The sequence below is a fragment of the Protopterus annectens genome, chromosome 7.part1 (genome assembly GCF_019279795.1).
Source record: "Protopterus annectens isolate FY-2018-M chromosome 7.part1, PAN1.0, whole genome shotgun sequence".
Classification (NCBI taxonomy): Eukaryota; Metazoa; Chordata; order Ceratodontiformes; family Protopteridae; genus Protopterus; species Protopterus annectens.
The window spans coordinates 503,177,893-503,193,271 of record NC_056740.1 but is presented as its reverse complement, the minus strand read 5'-3'; positions in this window follow the sequence as shown (position 1 = coordinate 503,193,271).

Below are 15,379 nucleotides of genomic sequence, written 5' to 3'. Positions count from 1 at the left end.
CTAAAACCATGTCTGCTTCGCGGTGTGACACGCACACAATAGTTCACTGTCTTGTATTCAGTAAGTGACTCTACATACTGTATAGAGCCATGCAAGCATGGTAAATGTAGTGGCATGCTAATTACAGCATAAGCAGCTGAATTGTATGCTAATTAACCATTCCAAGATGGAGGAGATATTCAACAAGCTAAAAGCAACCGAGTAGACTCAGTGCTTGTTTTCCCTGCGAATTGCAAAACCTATTGGAATATAGCCATGGAGACAAGGCTACAGAAAAGAATGTTAGGGGCTGCTGTTGCTCTTATTCATGTGTGTGTGTGTGCAGCAGACCTGTGTCTTTGCTGCTGCTGCTAATAGACCAAGGCCAAGAGGGAGAAGGGTTTTTAGACCCTGATTAACTTTGCATAATCTGTATGAGGTGGAAATTATAGAGCACTACAGGGTAGATAGAGGCACACTTTAGGAACTTTGCAACCTCTGCCATCCTCAACTGAGAGCAAGGGCAAACTGAAGGGAACCAAATACCAGTGAAGACTAAGGTATGTGTAACACTTAGAATTTTAGTTTCAGGAACCTTCCAAAGGCCAACAAGGGAATTCTGGGGCTGTCACAGGCATCAACATTCAGGATAATCCATCATCTCCTGAATGCTATTGCTCAACATGCCAGTGAGTACATATGTTTTCCCCATACAGCTCAGGACAGAACCAGAACTATGCAGGAGTTCTAAGCTGTAGCACACTACTCCAAAGTCCTGGATGCCATAGACTGTGCAAATGTAGAAATCAAAGCACCACCCAGGGATCAGGGAAGGTTGTACATAAATAGAAAATGCTACCACTCTATTAGTTGTTATGCTGTGTGTAGCTCTAAGGGAATTATCCTTAATGTGTGTGCTGGCAGACCAGGCAGTTAACATGACTCACATATCTAGCATAACTCTCAACTGTATGAGATGTTTACAAAGGGGGATATCCCACATGGTCATTTACTGAGGGATGCAAGTTTTGCACTGGAACCATGGCTGATGACGCCAATGTACACACACCAACTGAAAAAAGTTATAATGAGGCACAAGAATTATTACAGAGCATCTGTTTGGGCTGCTGAAGTGGCAGTTCTAGTGACTAAACACATCTGGTGGAGCCCTGCAGTACAATCCCTGTACATGTGCTGAAATATTTACCATCTTTGCCATGCTCCACAACCTTATCCTGAGAAAACAGCTGCAGCATGAACTGTAACAGGAAGGACCACACATCCCACCACCACAGGCAAGGTCACCACAGACACATTCAGGTTCATAGGTGTGTACTATGCTAATGGCCCTGGAGCCTTTAAAAGCCTAGCCCATAGGATTACACTGGCATCATGTCGCCCGACCTTAGTTCCCAGTGCCTCTGTTGAGTAGAGCCACTGGAGTGATCCCCGGGGTGAAATATCTATTTCTCGTCCAGTCATCAAGATTTCTCTTGAAGAGGGCCAGAGAGGTGCTCTGTTTGACATGTATGAGAAGTCTATTCCATAGCAAGGGCAGTCTCTGGGTTATGAACCTGTCCCTCCAGCATGTTCTGTTGATTGTGGTAATAAGGTTGAGCTCCCTTGAGCATGTGGTGAAGAGAGATTGGGATTTTTTTTAGATGTAGCATTTCTAACAGAGCTACATCAGACATGGCTTTGTAAGTCAAACAGAGATCGCCTCTAAGTAGGCGATATGAGATAGAGAATGGCTGGAGTTTTTTGAGTCTGTCCATATAGGACAAGTGTTTAAGGCCTGCGATCATCTTTGTGAGGTATTTTTGTGGCCTCTCCAGTTGTTGTAGGTGTCTAGTGAGGTACATGCCAAATGGGGCATTGTACTCAATGATTTGCCTAATGAGGGAAGAGTAGAGGGAGACAATGACCTCTTTCTTCCTGGATGCAAAACTCTTAGTAATGAGATGTGCCACATAGAAGGACTTTCTGATCACAGTGTCAATATGGTGGTCAAAAGAGAGGTTGATGTCAATCTGTGTTCCTAGATCTCTTATAACCCCTTCTGTGTTCAGTGGACTGCCATCAAAGTGGTAATTCATGGGAACTGGGTTTTTCCCAAAGGGGATGATGACACATTTTTTGGCATTGAGCTTAAGGCCATGGTTATGACACCAGTTGTTGGTCTCAGTAAGGCCTTTTTGTAGGATGTCAACATAACTTTGGGAGTTAATAATAGCTCCCAACTTGCAATCATCTGCAAACTTTGTCAGCCAGAGTTCCATTGTGTTGGCCTGGACTTCAGAGAAGTAGATACCAAGCAGGAAAGGACCCAGGAATGAACCCGGTGGGACTCCACTTGTGACTGGTCGGCAGTCTGACTTGGAGTCAGCTACTTTCACACTGTGTGTTTTATCTGTGAGCCAGTTTGTAACCCACCTAGTGATATAGGGGATGATGCCCAGCTTAGTGAATTTTTCCATGATTCCTGAGAGAGGAATGGTATCAAAGGCCTTGGCTAGATCAAGGCAGGCTGTATGAACCACCTTGCCTTCATCCACAGCTCTGGTGACTGACCCAAAGAAGTCAACCAGGTTGAGCAGGTATGATCTACCCTTCACAAAACCAAACTGTGTGGAATCCATAGTTTGGAGTCTCCCTATATCCCTGTTTATTAGGTCCATGATGATGCGTTCCTTAGCTTTGCATATCGTAATCTTGAAGCTAATGGGGCAATATTTCCCAGGGTATGTAGTTGCTCCTCCTTTGTGGAGAGGGATGACTGTAGCAGTGCACCATTTGGTAGGGACAAAGCCTGAGGTGAGGCCGTGATTGAACAGGGCACACAGGTGAGATGCCAGTTCACTCTGTAGTTCATGTAGAACACAGCCAGGGATATTGTCAGTCCTATAGTAGCTGTATTCTTGGCCTTAGACAGTGCTGTTGTAACCTGTGCAACAGTAATACTTGGTGCCTGGCAATGTACTGGTATTGTGATTGGTCCTTTGGTGGGGGAGAGAGGGCTAAAGTTGTCCCTGAATCTGTCAGCCAGTATGTTGGCAATATCTGTTGGCTTGGTATAGGAGGTACCATTGTGCAGTAGCTCAGAACAAATCTGGGCATTGCTGTGGAGATTCTTTACATAACTATAGAAGGCCTTGTGGTTGTCTTTACTATCTGCTGCAATTGTGCTTTCGTATCTAGATTTAGAGGATTTGATGAGGGATCTCAACTTTTTGTTGAGGCTGATAAGGGAGTTTTTCCAGTCATGGGACTTCACCTTATTCTCCATCAGTTTCCTCCTTCTCTTGTACAGTTTATTTCTGTCAGGGGACCACCAGATTGGCTTCCTTTTTTGGAGGAGAATGTCTTGGTTCTATTGGGTATGGCGAGATCCATGCATTTGTGTACGTGTTTGTACAGTGCTACAGTGCATTAGTGTATGATTTGGTAGTCATGCAACTATTCCCCATTTCCATGGGTGCTGTAAAGTTAGCCACCTCTATTTTTAGGAACTCAGAGTTAGCTTTGGAGAAGTTTTTCATGGTGGTTACCTTTGCAGGGTGTGAGGTGGGTGGGATGTGGATGTCTAAGTTGATTAGTTTGTGGTTGGATCTAACCAGGGAGGAGTTGAATATTGGTGTAGATCAATGGTTGCCCGTGTTAGTAATGACCAGGTCAAGGATGTTGCTACCTCTAGTGGGGGTAAGAACGAGCTGATCCAGGGCATTGGAATTAATGAATTCCAGGAAAGGTTGGGCAAGTGTACTGGTACATGATAGTTTTCCCAGTTAATGGAGGGATAGTTGAAGTCACCCAGTATGAGTGTGTTAGGTTGGACCCTAATATTCTCCAGGGTGCTTAGGAATGTGGAGTGTGAGTCTTGGGACATGGTTGGGGACCTATAGCAGGCCACAAGCTGAATCGCTGTCTTACCCAATGTTAGCTGCACCTGAAGTACTCTGATGCATTATGTTGGGCTACCAGTCTGGAGATGTGTGCATCCTTTATGAATATGGAAACACCACCGCCTTTGGAGCTTCAGTCTAAGTTCTGGGTCCGAAAGGTGTGGAATGAGTTGTAGCCTGTGAAGAAATGTATTTCTTTCTTTTCTGAAGAAATGTCAAGCAGAGGTCTTTATTTTGCCTCTGAAGAAATGTCATTGAAGAAAATGTCCAAAAGTAGACCAGACAAACTCCATACTACTGTATCTGTTATTCTGTATTTGTCTCAGAACAAATTCTTGCCAAACAGATAATTCTTTCAGAGCTATTTCAATTCTATTATAACACAGCTAGACAGATGAGTAGACTAAGGCACACTTAGTCTAAGACGTCACTACTGAATGAAACATACTGTCCGGTTTATATACTCTTTTCAACCAATGTTATTTTTAATGTCCTTGTGACTAGTTCTTCTGGTTTATATCTGTGTCATGAAAAAGTCCATGGTTATTTCATGCCCTTTTTTGGTCCTCGCTGTATCTGAAGACTTCACAAAAGTCTCTCCACGTCATCTTTGTGTCATTTGACCTGTCTGCATTTTATTTATTTATTTCTGCATCTGAAAGCCAAGAAAATCAACTTCTTTTTTTTTCTCTAACAGGATGCATTTACAGTAATGGCCACAGCTATATGTTATTAAAATCTAAGCTGAACATGTAACTGTTCTTGCAAAACAAGCCATATTATTTTGAAAACTGCTGTTTGGCCTTGCACATTTCCTTTCATTGTACACACAGTATATTCAGGAAAAGCATTTTAATTTACACAATATCTATCAATTCCCACTTTTTTTATTTAAGGCCCATAAAAAATTGTAAGACAATTTACAACAGAATATGATCTTTAGTACTTTGAATCTCTTGGTCTGTTGCAACATATGAATCCCTTGCATTCAATGCTATCTCTTTATACAATGTTACATTACCAATGGCTGTTACTTGATTAATACGTTTATTAACACAAATCTTATAATGACGATAAGAGCAATTTATGCGGAAATTATAGTACCCCACCACAGACACTTAGCCAGTATTACTTATCTATTTTTAACTGTTTTTATGCTTCCTTAAGCAAGTTGCCAGCCTTGCAGTTACACACAAGCATTTCAAAATCTTGTCAAGTTAACCCTTGCTTTACAAGGCAAAACCTTGTATTAAAAACAAGCATATATTTTTTTGCATTGCATAATTTTATTATTGCTTTTGGAAAAGAATATTAAAAAAAAAGCAATTTACAGGAAAATGTGATCCTTTGTACTTAATAGCCTTTATACTTGTTTGACAGTTTTATAACACATCTCTTCTGTTATATTTGAGATAGCTCCATAAGTTGCATTTGCTATTAACTGTGTAACTTTCTATATTGCCTTAGTGGCACCATACCAGTCAAAAATTCAGTTTTTGAAATAACACCATTTCCTATGTCCAGCTGTTTTAAAATCTTTTCCTATTTTTTTTTATCATGAACCTCCCTTTTTTCCTGGTGATTTTTTACTATGTCCTCTGGTAATGTGTGAGTAATTCTCATTATTGGAACTGCATAAAATATGACATTACAATCACTGTTTTTCACCAAAATTGATCCTGTTTGCTGTATGCATAAGCTGCCTTTGGCGACATACTGTACTTTAAATGTGGTGAGGGGTTGACCCTCACTTGTTACTATAGAACCTTTTGCCATTTAGGATTTGTCATAGGTACCTTCTTAAATGTTACTCCATTTTCAGTCGTAGATGTGGACTTACATACCTAACATTTAATTGCATTGTTTAGTTTTGCATATACTATTTGCACTACTGTAAATGCATTTACTGTATCTGAATTAACTTTAGCTTTATGTCTGTATGGCTGTAGGTTATTTGTGTGTTTATTTTGAATTTGTCACGGCTTATTAAACCAGTAAAGTATTTTTTTGTTTTTTACTGTCCCTGTTAATTAATTAATTAACATTGAGTTTTGTATACTAACATTGTCTTCCATTGCTTTAAAAGATGCCTGTACTTTGCTGCCAACTGATAACCGTATTTTATTAATTTATTGCTTTAATGTCTATTGCCTGCCATGATTTGGTATTTTATAGGGTATACTTTATTTTTTATGTATCCCTCTCTGTTTGTTCCTATGACTGACTGTCCCTTAATGTATTTTCTTTATTTTGATTTCTTCTCTATTTTTGGGGGTTTGATGGAACTGCCAGTCTGTTGAACTAACATAGTAAGTAGTAGGGATTCCTCTGTAATATTAACTGCTGGTAACAGATATATGGTCACAGACACTGGCCAAGGCTCGCCACTGAAGAAATGTATTTCTTTCTTTTCTGAAGAAATGTCAAGCAGAGGTCTTTATTTTGCCTCTGAAGAAATGTCATTGAAGGAAATGTCCAAAAGTAGACCAGACAAACTCTGTACTACTGTCACTACTGAATGAAACATACTGTCCGGTTTATATACTCTTTTCAACCAATGTTATTTTTAATGTCCTATTATGACTTGTTATTCTGGTTTCTGTCTGTGTCATGAAAAATTCCATGGTTATTTCATGCACTTTTTTGGCCCTTGCTATATCTAAAGACTTCACAAAAGTCTCTCCATGTCATCTTTGTGTCACTTGACCTGTCTGCATTTTATTTATTTATTTATTTATTTCTGCTTCTGAGAGCCAAGAAAGTCATCTTCCTTTTTTTCTATAACAGGATGCATTTACAGTAATGCCCACGGTTATATGTTATTAAAATCTAAGCTGCAAAACAAACCATATTATTTTGAAAATTTCTGTTTGGCCTTGCACATTTCCTTTCACTGTGCACACAGTATATTGGGGAAAAAACATTTTAATTTACACAATATCTATCAGCCTGGTAGTGAAGGGGTGCTTTCTGCTGCCTTGAACCAGGTCTCTTTTACAGCACAAATGCTGATGTTCTCCATTTTAAGGAGTGCTTCAAACAAGTGCATTTTGAGAATTAGACTTCTAGCACAGAGCAGCATGGCCCTCAGATTACATTTGTTTGTAGCTGTTATGGTGGTAATTTGGTTTTTGGAACACTGACTAAATAAGGTACTATATGGGGTAGCAAGAGCCTTGGCCAGTATCTGGAAGCCCAGGGGTGCCAGATGCAGGCCATCTCTGACAAAGCATTGAGGTCTGTCAGTCATGTCATCCCAGCCAGACAGATACTGGATCCTCTTATAATGACACCAGAAACTTAGTCAATTTTCTGCTTGTACTGTGGTATCATTCTGGGTGATGTTAGGAGACTGATCAGGGCTAGGGTCATACCCGCCTGGGCTACATAATCTGAGAGCGCCTCCATGTCTCTTTTCATGTAGTCCAAGGAGGTACATCATAGGTCATTCATACCCACATGTACAATGACAGGGTTGTATTTGTACCTGTGGTTGATGGACCTGAGTGCATGTGTTATGTGGCAGATCCTGGCAACTGACTAGCAGCTGACTGTTACTTACTCCTTATTCAACCTAGTGAGTGGGACATCGGTGTGCTTCACTATCGAGTCACCTGTGACTAGTGTGTTGATCATGCTGTTTTGCCTTAGGGACTTTGGTTAAGTGGCACATGGTTTAGTAGAGTTATGTGTCTCATGATTAGTGTTGTGTTGTGGTAGGTGAGTGTGTTTCTGTTTTGGAGTTCTCTGCTGTTTGGGTAGATTTTTATTGAGAGCCTCCGTGAAGCTGGGTGTGTGGTTTGTGTTTTTATGTGACGACAGTGCTGGTGTGTATTCTGAAGGGCTATGTGTTCCATGTGGTGTGGAGCAAGTGTTGACCTTCTCTTCTTGACCAGCTATTCTGGTCTTGGCTAGAGAGTGCGTGGCTTCCAATATGGATATATAAGTGCAACTCTCACAAGTCTGAGTGTTGGGAAATAAGAGGAGAGGATTGTCGTTGTACATGAGGCAGTTGCTACATTGCATCAGGATGCCCAAGTTCACCAGGTTAATAGGTTAAAGCACAGGGAACTGATCTTCAGACATGCCTGGAGGGGTGGGCATTAATAATAAGTATGGAGCTGTTTCCTTGTAGATGGTTTACTGGTGGTAGCACTTTGGTGTGCTACAATAATTGCTACAAGAAGTCTTGTAAAGTCCTAGACTAATAAGCTAGTAAAAGTGCAGGTGATGGGAGAACTAGTAGATCTAAGGGAAAAATTGAAGAGCAGACTTTTTGGTACAGCTCAGAAGCTTACAAACAGTCCTGGATACAGCAAATCTGTATCTGGACTATACTAGTTACAGGAAATATGGTAAACAAGTACAAATGCAGGCTTTTAAACCAGAAAGTTGTAAGAGATGGGAAAACTGCCCAAACAGCCAATAAACTACAATTTCTGGGCTAGAAATCACTCCCCTTGTGGTAGATAGGCTACCTAGTGCTTACCACTCCCATTGATAAGCTAGAAGACGTTCCCTCCAACACAGAAAGGCTTGGGGGGCTCAGAAGCTTACAAACAACCCTGGATACAGAAAATCTGTATCTGGACAAGATTTGTTACAGGAAACAAGTGCAAATGTGGGCTTTTAAACCTGAAAGTTGAAAGAGATGGAAAATATGGCCCAAACGGCCAATACACTACAATTTCTGGGCCAGAAACCACTCCACTTGTGGTAGATAGGCTACCTAGTGCTTACCACTCCTACTGATAAGCTAGAAGGCTTCCCTCTAACACAGAAAGGCTTGGGGGCTCAGAAGCTTAGAAACAGTCCTGGATACAGCAAATCTGTATCTGGACTAGACTAGTTACAGGAAAGGTGGGAAACAAGGGCAAATGTGGGCTTTTAAACCAGAAAGTTGAAAGAGATGGAAAAACTGCGCAAATGGCCAATAAGCTAAAATTTCTGGGCCAGAAACCACTCCTCTTGTGGTAGATAGGCTACCTAGTGCTTACCACTCCCACTGATAAGCTAGAAGGCTTCTCTCCAACACAGAAAGGCTGGGAGGGGGGGCTCAAAAGCTTTCAAACAGTCCTGGATATAGCAACTCTGTATCTGGACTAGACTAGTTACAGGAAAGGTGGGAAACAAGGGCAAATGTGGGCTTTTAAACCAGAAAGTTGAAAGAGATGGAAACACTGTGCAAATGGTCAATAAACTACAATTTCTGGGCCAGAAACCACTCCTCTTGTGGTATATAGGCTACCTAGTGCTTACCACTCCTACTGATAAGCTAGAAGGCTTCCCTCTAATACAGAAAGGCTTGGGGGCTCAGAAGCTTAGAAACAGTCCTGGATACAGCAAATCTGTATCTGGACTAGACTATTTACAGGAAAGGTGAGGATTCAGAGGGGGATCCAGCAGCCACTCTGGGTGTATGCAGACGTAGATGTGAACAATATGGCCCCACTCTGGCCAAGAAGCAATGGATAGCACACACACACACTCGCCATCAAAGGGGATAAAATCTTCATTCTACATACATACATACATACATACATACAATAACATTGATGCCGGGCAACACACACTACCTTTACCTATCCATATAATGGCTGTGTACTGCTAGCATCAGACAGTCAGCCTTAAACTAAAACTCTTGCAACTGCTGAATTTCCAAGGTGAGTGTTGAACCTGGAATAGAAAAATAAATGCCTAAGAATAAAAATGAATGGCATATCCTTGTATACTCTAACCTAGTAATGTAAGTAAGAATAAAGTGGGTGACTTTTTATAGCAATGACATCACGATGTGACAGCCCTGACTTATGTGAATACGTGTCCTCTATCAACTAATAGGCCTTACATCTAAAATGTACAAATTTTCACTGAATGTCCACATTTTGGATTCATATGTTTGCAATGGCAAATCTTTAAAGAGTGAAGTTATAAAATAATGACACACAGTTCAGTTTCAGACTTCATATCTCTCAGAACAAAATTTATTTATTATTATTTATTTATTTTATTTTACATTTGTTAACCGGGATGGTCCGACTGGATACATGTCCTTTTTCAGCGGAGGCCCAGGTGAAAAGCTCCAACAGAGTTACATTGATAATTAGGTACAGTAAATGAGCTGAAAGAACTTAACAAAAACATAGGCTATTTACATACAAGTACAAAACTGCCATTACTATTTCTGAGATTACTACAAATGTAACATTAATAACATATTAGCAAGGATGGTAGGCAGTATAATGACATAGAGTTAGACAGGATACATATTTCTTTATCACAGTATACAAAGTACTTATCATCTTAGCTAGGTGTTTATGTTTTAGTTAATGGCACAGAGCTAGTCTGGGTTTGAGCAAGGACATAGCCAGTGTGACTTGAAGTAGAGTTTTAGACTATTTTTGAATTGACTTAGAGAAGTTGCAAGCATGATGTTATTTGGGAGAGAGTTCCATATTTTACCAGTGGTGTTGGCAAATAGCGTCACCACCTAGGTTGAGAGATTTAGTTGTTTGGATAAGGAGTCTGTTTGCTGAGCGAAGGCAGCTTAGATTGGAGTAGGGAGTCATTAAGTTTTTAGTGCTGGGGTATTCTCAGGTTGTTTAAGGATTTTGAAGGCCTCTATGAGTTGGGACTGGTGAAGAAGGTGTGGGAATTCTATCCATCCAAGCTTTTTCAGGTTAGTACAGTGGTGTGTTCTGTAGGGTAGGCCTGTAACGAACCTGGCAATGTGATTATAGCAGGATGAGAGCTTGGCCAGATCAGATTTGTTAAGGTGAGTGAGGACAGGAGAGGCATATAGTAGGGTAGAGAGAAGGTGTGAACGGGCTGTGGCTGCCCTGGCATTCGGGGTAAGGAAGGCTTTAATTCTATATAGGGTCCCAAGTTTCTTGTTGACTGACTTAATGGCTTGGTTGATATGTATATCAAATCTGAGTTTATTGTCAATGTTTACTCCTAATAGCTTTGTATAGGTGTCTGGGGAGATGATGGTCCCATTATTGGATTTTATAGTGAAGTTTTCAGTTGGAGATCTATTGGTTGGGTAGAAGAGAAGTAACTTGGTTTTGTTTGGATTTAAGATCAGGAGAATTTAAAAACAGTAATGCAAAACCTGTTATTCCAGCAACTGTTTAAATTTGTAAGACCACAGTGTTTAACAATTCTACCCATTGTTAGGCCTCTGTCACACTTTTCTTTATGGCTTGGTCCAGCTTTGTGGCTCTAAGAGTTTGGCAGGGATGTACACAAATCTGTAAGAAATCAGTACAATTTAGAAAACAGAATCACAAAAACAGATATACTAAGCATTAAGTCAGCTATGCACCTTGAGCATCAGACCAAAGACTTATGTATTCCTGAATCCAAAAGTTAGAAAACAGGGATATGGCACAGATATCATCACTTGCACCATTGTGTGGGAAGGCAGGAGGCCTAAGCTGATGCAAAAGGTAGTGAGTGAGTATGAGTAAGTAAGAGAAACAGGCAGAAATGTGGATGAAGTATCAACTGGCCACTGAGAGAGAATGAGTTTTAAGCCTCACAACAGAACCAAGTAACTGTTATGTTTGTATGTCTGCATGGGCACTCCAGGTAAAATGGGTGTGTGAGTGTCTGCAAGAACACAGCCAAGCACTGTGCTAGCTCTGTGTTCTGGTATGTCGGATAGGTGTGAGCCATGCATGATAGAGGTGAAAGTTCATCATCATCACCCACAACCCCAAGAAATGGCTCTGCCAGAAGTTGCACTGTGCACTAGCATGCCCACACCCACAGTCAGATGCACTGCTGCTACCTGAACATAACTAATGTCTGCTGGATGAGCTGTCCTCAAGAGTATGCCCAGCACCACAACCCCATGGCCTGCCATGTCTGAGTGTCGACACCTCAACCACTGATGGAGTAGTACAAGTAGTGCCATTACGGGAGCATGATCAGACATGGCCACATAGGCTAACATCAAATGATGTGGCTGATCTATGCTTATGTTGATGCCGTCCCCCTCCCAGCAAACATTCCATCACAGACACTGCCTATTCCAATGCATCATTCATCTGATCCAGTGAATCAGCAACATGGTGGAGGCAGTCACACATGTCAGCCTGTGCCATATCTACAACCCTAAATATTTCCTCTGAGGCCTTATTTGACTGTACCTTCACCTCCATAATGGCTGTAAACATATACTGAGTGGCACAGAAAGACACACCTGGATCAGGTGGAGGATGGACAGCAGGCCTCCACTGAGCAACTCTAACAGCCCTCCTGCATGTCATCTTGGCCATACTTTGGATACGGCCAGAGTCAACAGGCAATGAACCCACAGTAACCACACTACCCTGATCAAGTATCTCACCCACCACCTGTCCAAAATCTGAAGGCTCATTAGAATGGGTTTGCATAGGCCTACTGGCTGTTTCCAGTAGAATTACTGGGGATGGTTGAATGTCAACCTCAGTGTCAGATTCAACCTTTGCACCTCATGACTGTGCCTTTGTTTGGCAGCCATCATCCTCAGATTCTGCTGATACTCTGACATCAGGTGGTAAGAGTCCTACACTTCCCTGTCAGAATCACCTGTGGCAATAAGCAACAAACTAAGGAAATACATTAATAGCTACACTACTACAGTTCAATATACGCTAACAAACTGACACTGTTGCCATTATCACAGATGATACAACAATGCACACACACAGCCCAGACACCCATCACACACATAGGGATAAATGAATATTTCTGTGAAATTCTCATCAGTACTGAAATAAAAATGTGTAGCTTACCATGTGCAAATAACTCCACACTTGCTAGGGAGGATGGTGCTGGCAGACGTTAAGCAAAATGTAAAGACACCATCATCACAACAACAATAACAAGGGGGAAATTTGGCCTTTAAATGTCCATTAACAACACATTTAACTGAAACTTGGATGACACATCCACCCAAACCCATGGGTAATGAACCAGAATGTGTTGTTAATTGTATCAATCTATAACTAGTCCCCACCCAAACATTTCTTAAACCAACTTAAGTATTGCTTTTAGTGTTTTACTTTACAAGAGATATTTAAAGATTAGCATAGGTAAGCCTATTTGGAAGTTCCTACTAGGACAAACCTGTCCTCCCTAAAACAGAAATACCCACATCAATTCACATACTATTGTGCACTTTCTACTAAGCTCTCTTGATCCCTGGCAGTGGACAGGAACTCTTCATTCGGTGTCAGTGCTGGCTCTGTAGCAGCCCCCCCAAAGAGCAAGCTGTCCACTGGCCACTGCAGCTGCTCTCCTCCAGGCCGATGAAATCATGTTAGTGGCTCTGTGACACACCTAATCATATGTCCTGCTTCAAACCTCAGCAGCATTCTTATCATTCACTATCTGGTTCCAAGTTTACATTCTTCCAGACATATCCCTACATCATCTCTCAAGCATAAAGACACCATGCTGCCGAAGTACTTGGATGAACGCATCATTTTCAAAGTCACTGAAGAAGGGGATACTGGGATTGGTACACTTGGGTGATGTAGTCCTAGGTGACATAAAACACAAAAGAAGGATACTACACATAAATATCACATAAATAAAAGTCCTGCTTATATATAACATATATTATTAGCTTTTTAATATTACCCACTAGAGAAACAAAAAATGTTCAAGTTATTCAAACATAAAAAAGGGTTATGTGGTTGTAACATATCACAGTCACACACAAACCAAGGTATGATCCAAAACAAAGAGTAACGATAGCAAAGCAAGCCTCTTTAAAAACATTTTCGTTGTGCCAACACAGAAATTGAGCTTGGCTCCCCCACCCCAAAACAACAGGCAAATGACATTTTGTGCCAAACAAAGGAATACGACGTCAGTGAATTTTTACAAGTGCTATCAAACTGTCCCAAAAACATATATACACATTTACCACAAAACATTAATTTTTATGCAATTGCCAGTCACCTCTACCCTCTGGACTTGCCAGTCACCTCTACCCTCTGGACTGCACTCCCCTAGAGGTGTCTATGGCCCCTCCTAGAAGGCTAACTCCACCGTGTCATTGGCAATATAGGACATTTACATTTCACTGAAATAAGAAATAGAAGAGTTTAAGAGAAACTATTATGACATTAACACTTGTGATGAAAGTTAGTAAGGCTGTGCATCTAAGAAAGTATCAGTAATCATCTAAGAAGGGCAAACAGGTAAAAGTACATTATTTTTTCTAGCGACATGTGAGCCAATCCAGTATATAACTAAAAAATGCAACCAAACATTATCAAGATCAGCAGTCTTCTGTTCAAATAAATTCAAAGTAATAGCAATCTTCTTTATTATCCACATATACAAAACTAGCTACATAATTCCCTTTTTATAGTGTAGATTCAGGGCTGTGAGCAAATTGAATATGGAAATGAGGTTTGAACTTAGAATTGCTGAATCCCAAATTCTTGGCTCTGTGTATCAGATGTAAATATAGTGCAGCCACTCCCTCAGTGTTTGCTGCCAATGGATTGCAACCGTGAATGATTACTGGTTGGGAGAAGGAAAACACAACAGCAATTCAGACTCTGTTACCTCCAGTGAGTGTGTCAACCAGGTTAGACTTAAAAAATGTAGAACTAATTGTATCAAGGTTTTAAATGTTAGTAAGTAGCACACATTTCAGTTTCTGTTCAGTTCTATCCAACCTCCCCTGCATTTATTGAAAATTGCATATTGTTGCCATTTGATAATCTCACACACTTTAAGGGCAATGATACAAAATGCCTTATAGATTGCATTTCTCAGAGTACTGCTCTGATAATAGAAGACTGGACAACATACAAAGATAAAACAGAGCTGCATTTCTGCAAACAATAGTCATAATGGTTGTGTGATTACTCATTGCACTACATTTGAAATTAACACGTACAAAAAACTTAGAAGTGTACAAGTGCCATATGTCTTGTTAATACTGTGGATGATTTTGGACTATGCACAATGATTTTCATTCCTGATGCAAAGCTGTTTCTGTGACAAAGAGGGATAACACACCCTTACTGTGTTTTGTAGGTTCATTTGTGTCAGAGTCCAAATCTATACTTGTGTAAAAATCTTTCAAGTGTACTAACATTTATTTTCTACTGTTGTTTATTTGAAATGTTTTTTTTAATATACCAGTATTTGTGTGGTTCGCAGCTTAGCAGAAACATGGGAAAAGTATAAATACAATAAATGTCATGCAATATACTTCTCTGATAACCAATACATAAACTACACCTATGAATCATGTGTGTGTGTAGCACATCTGCTAAATATGGTTATCCACACAGTATATGCTATCTGTAGATCACTGTTCAAGTCCCACATTTGCCTTTTAAGGATCAAATCTAAGAAACACTGCTCACACAGATAAAACAAGTTTAGCTTTGCTTCTCACTTTTGCACATCACTTACCATTGTACAAACCTGTACTCATGGCCAACACTTGAAGCAGGCAGAACACCTGCAGGCAGGGTGCA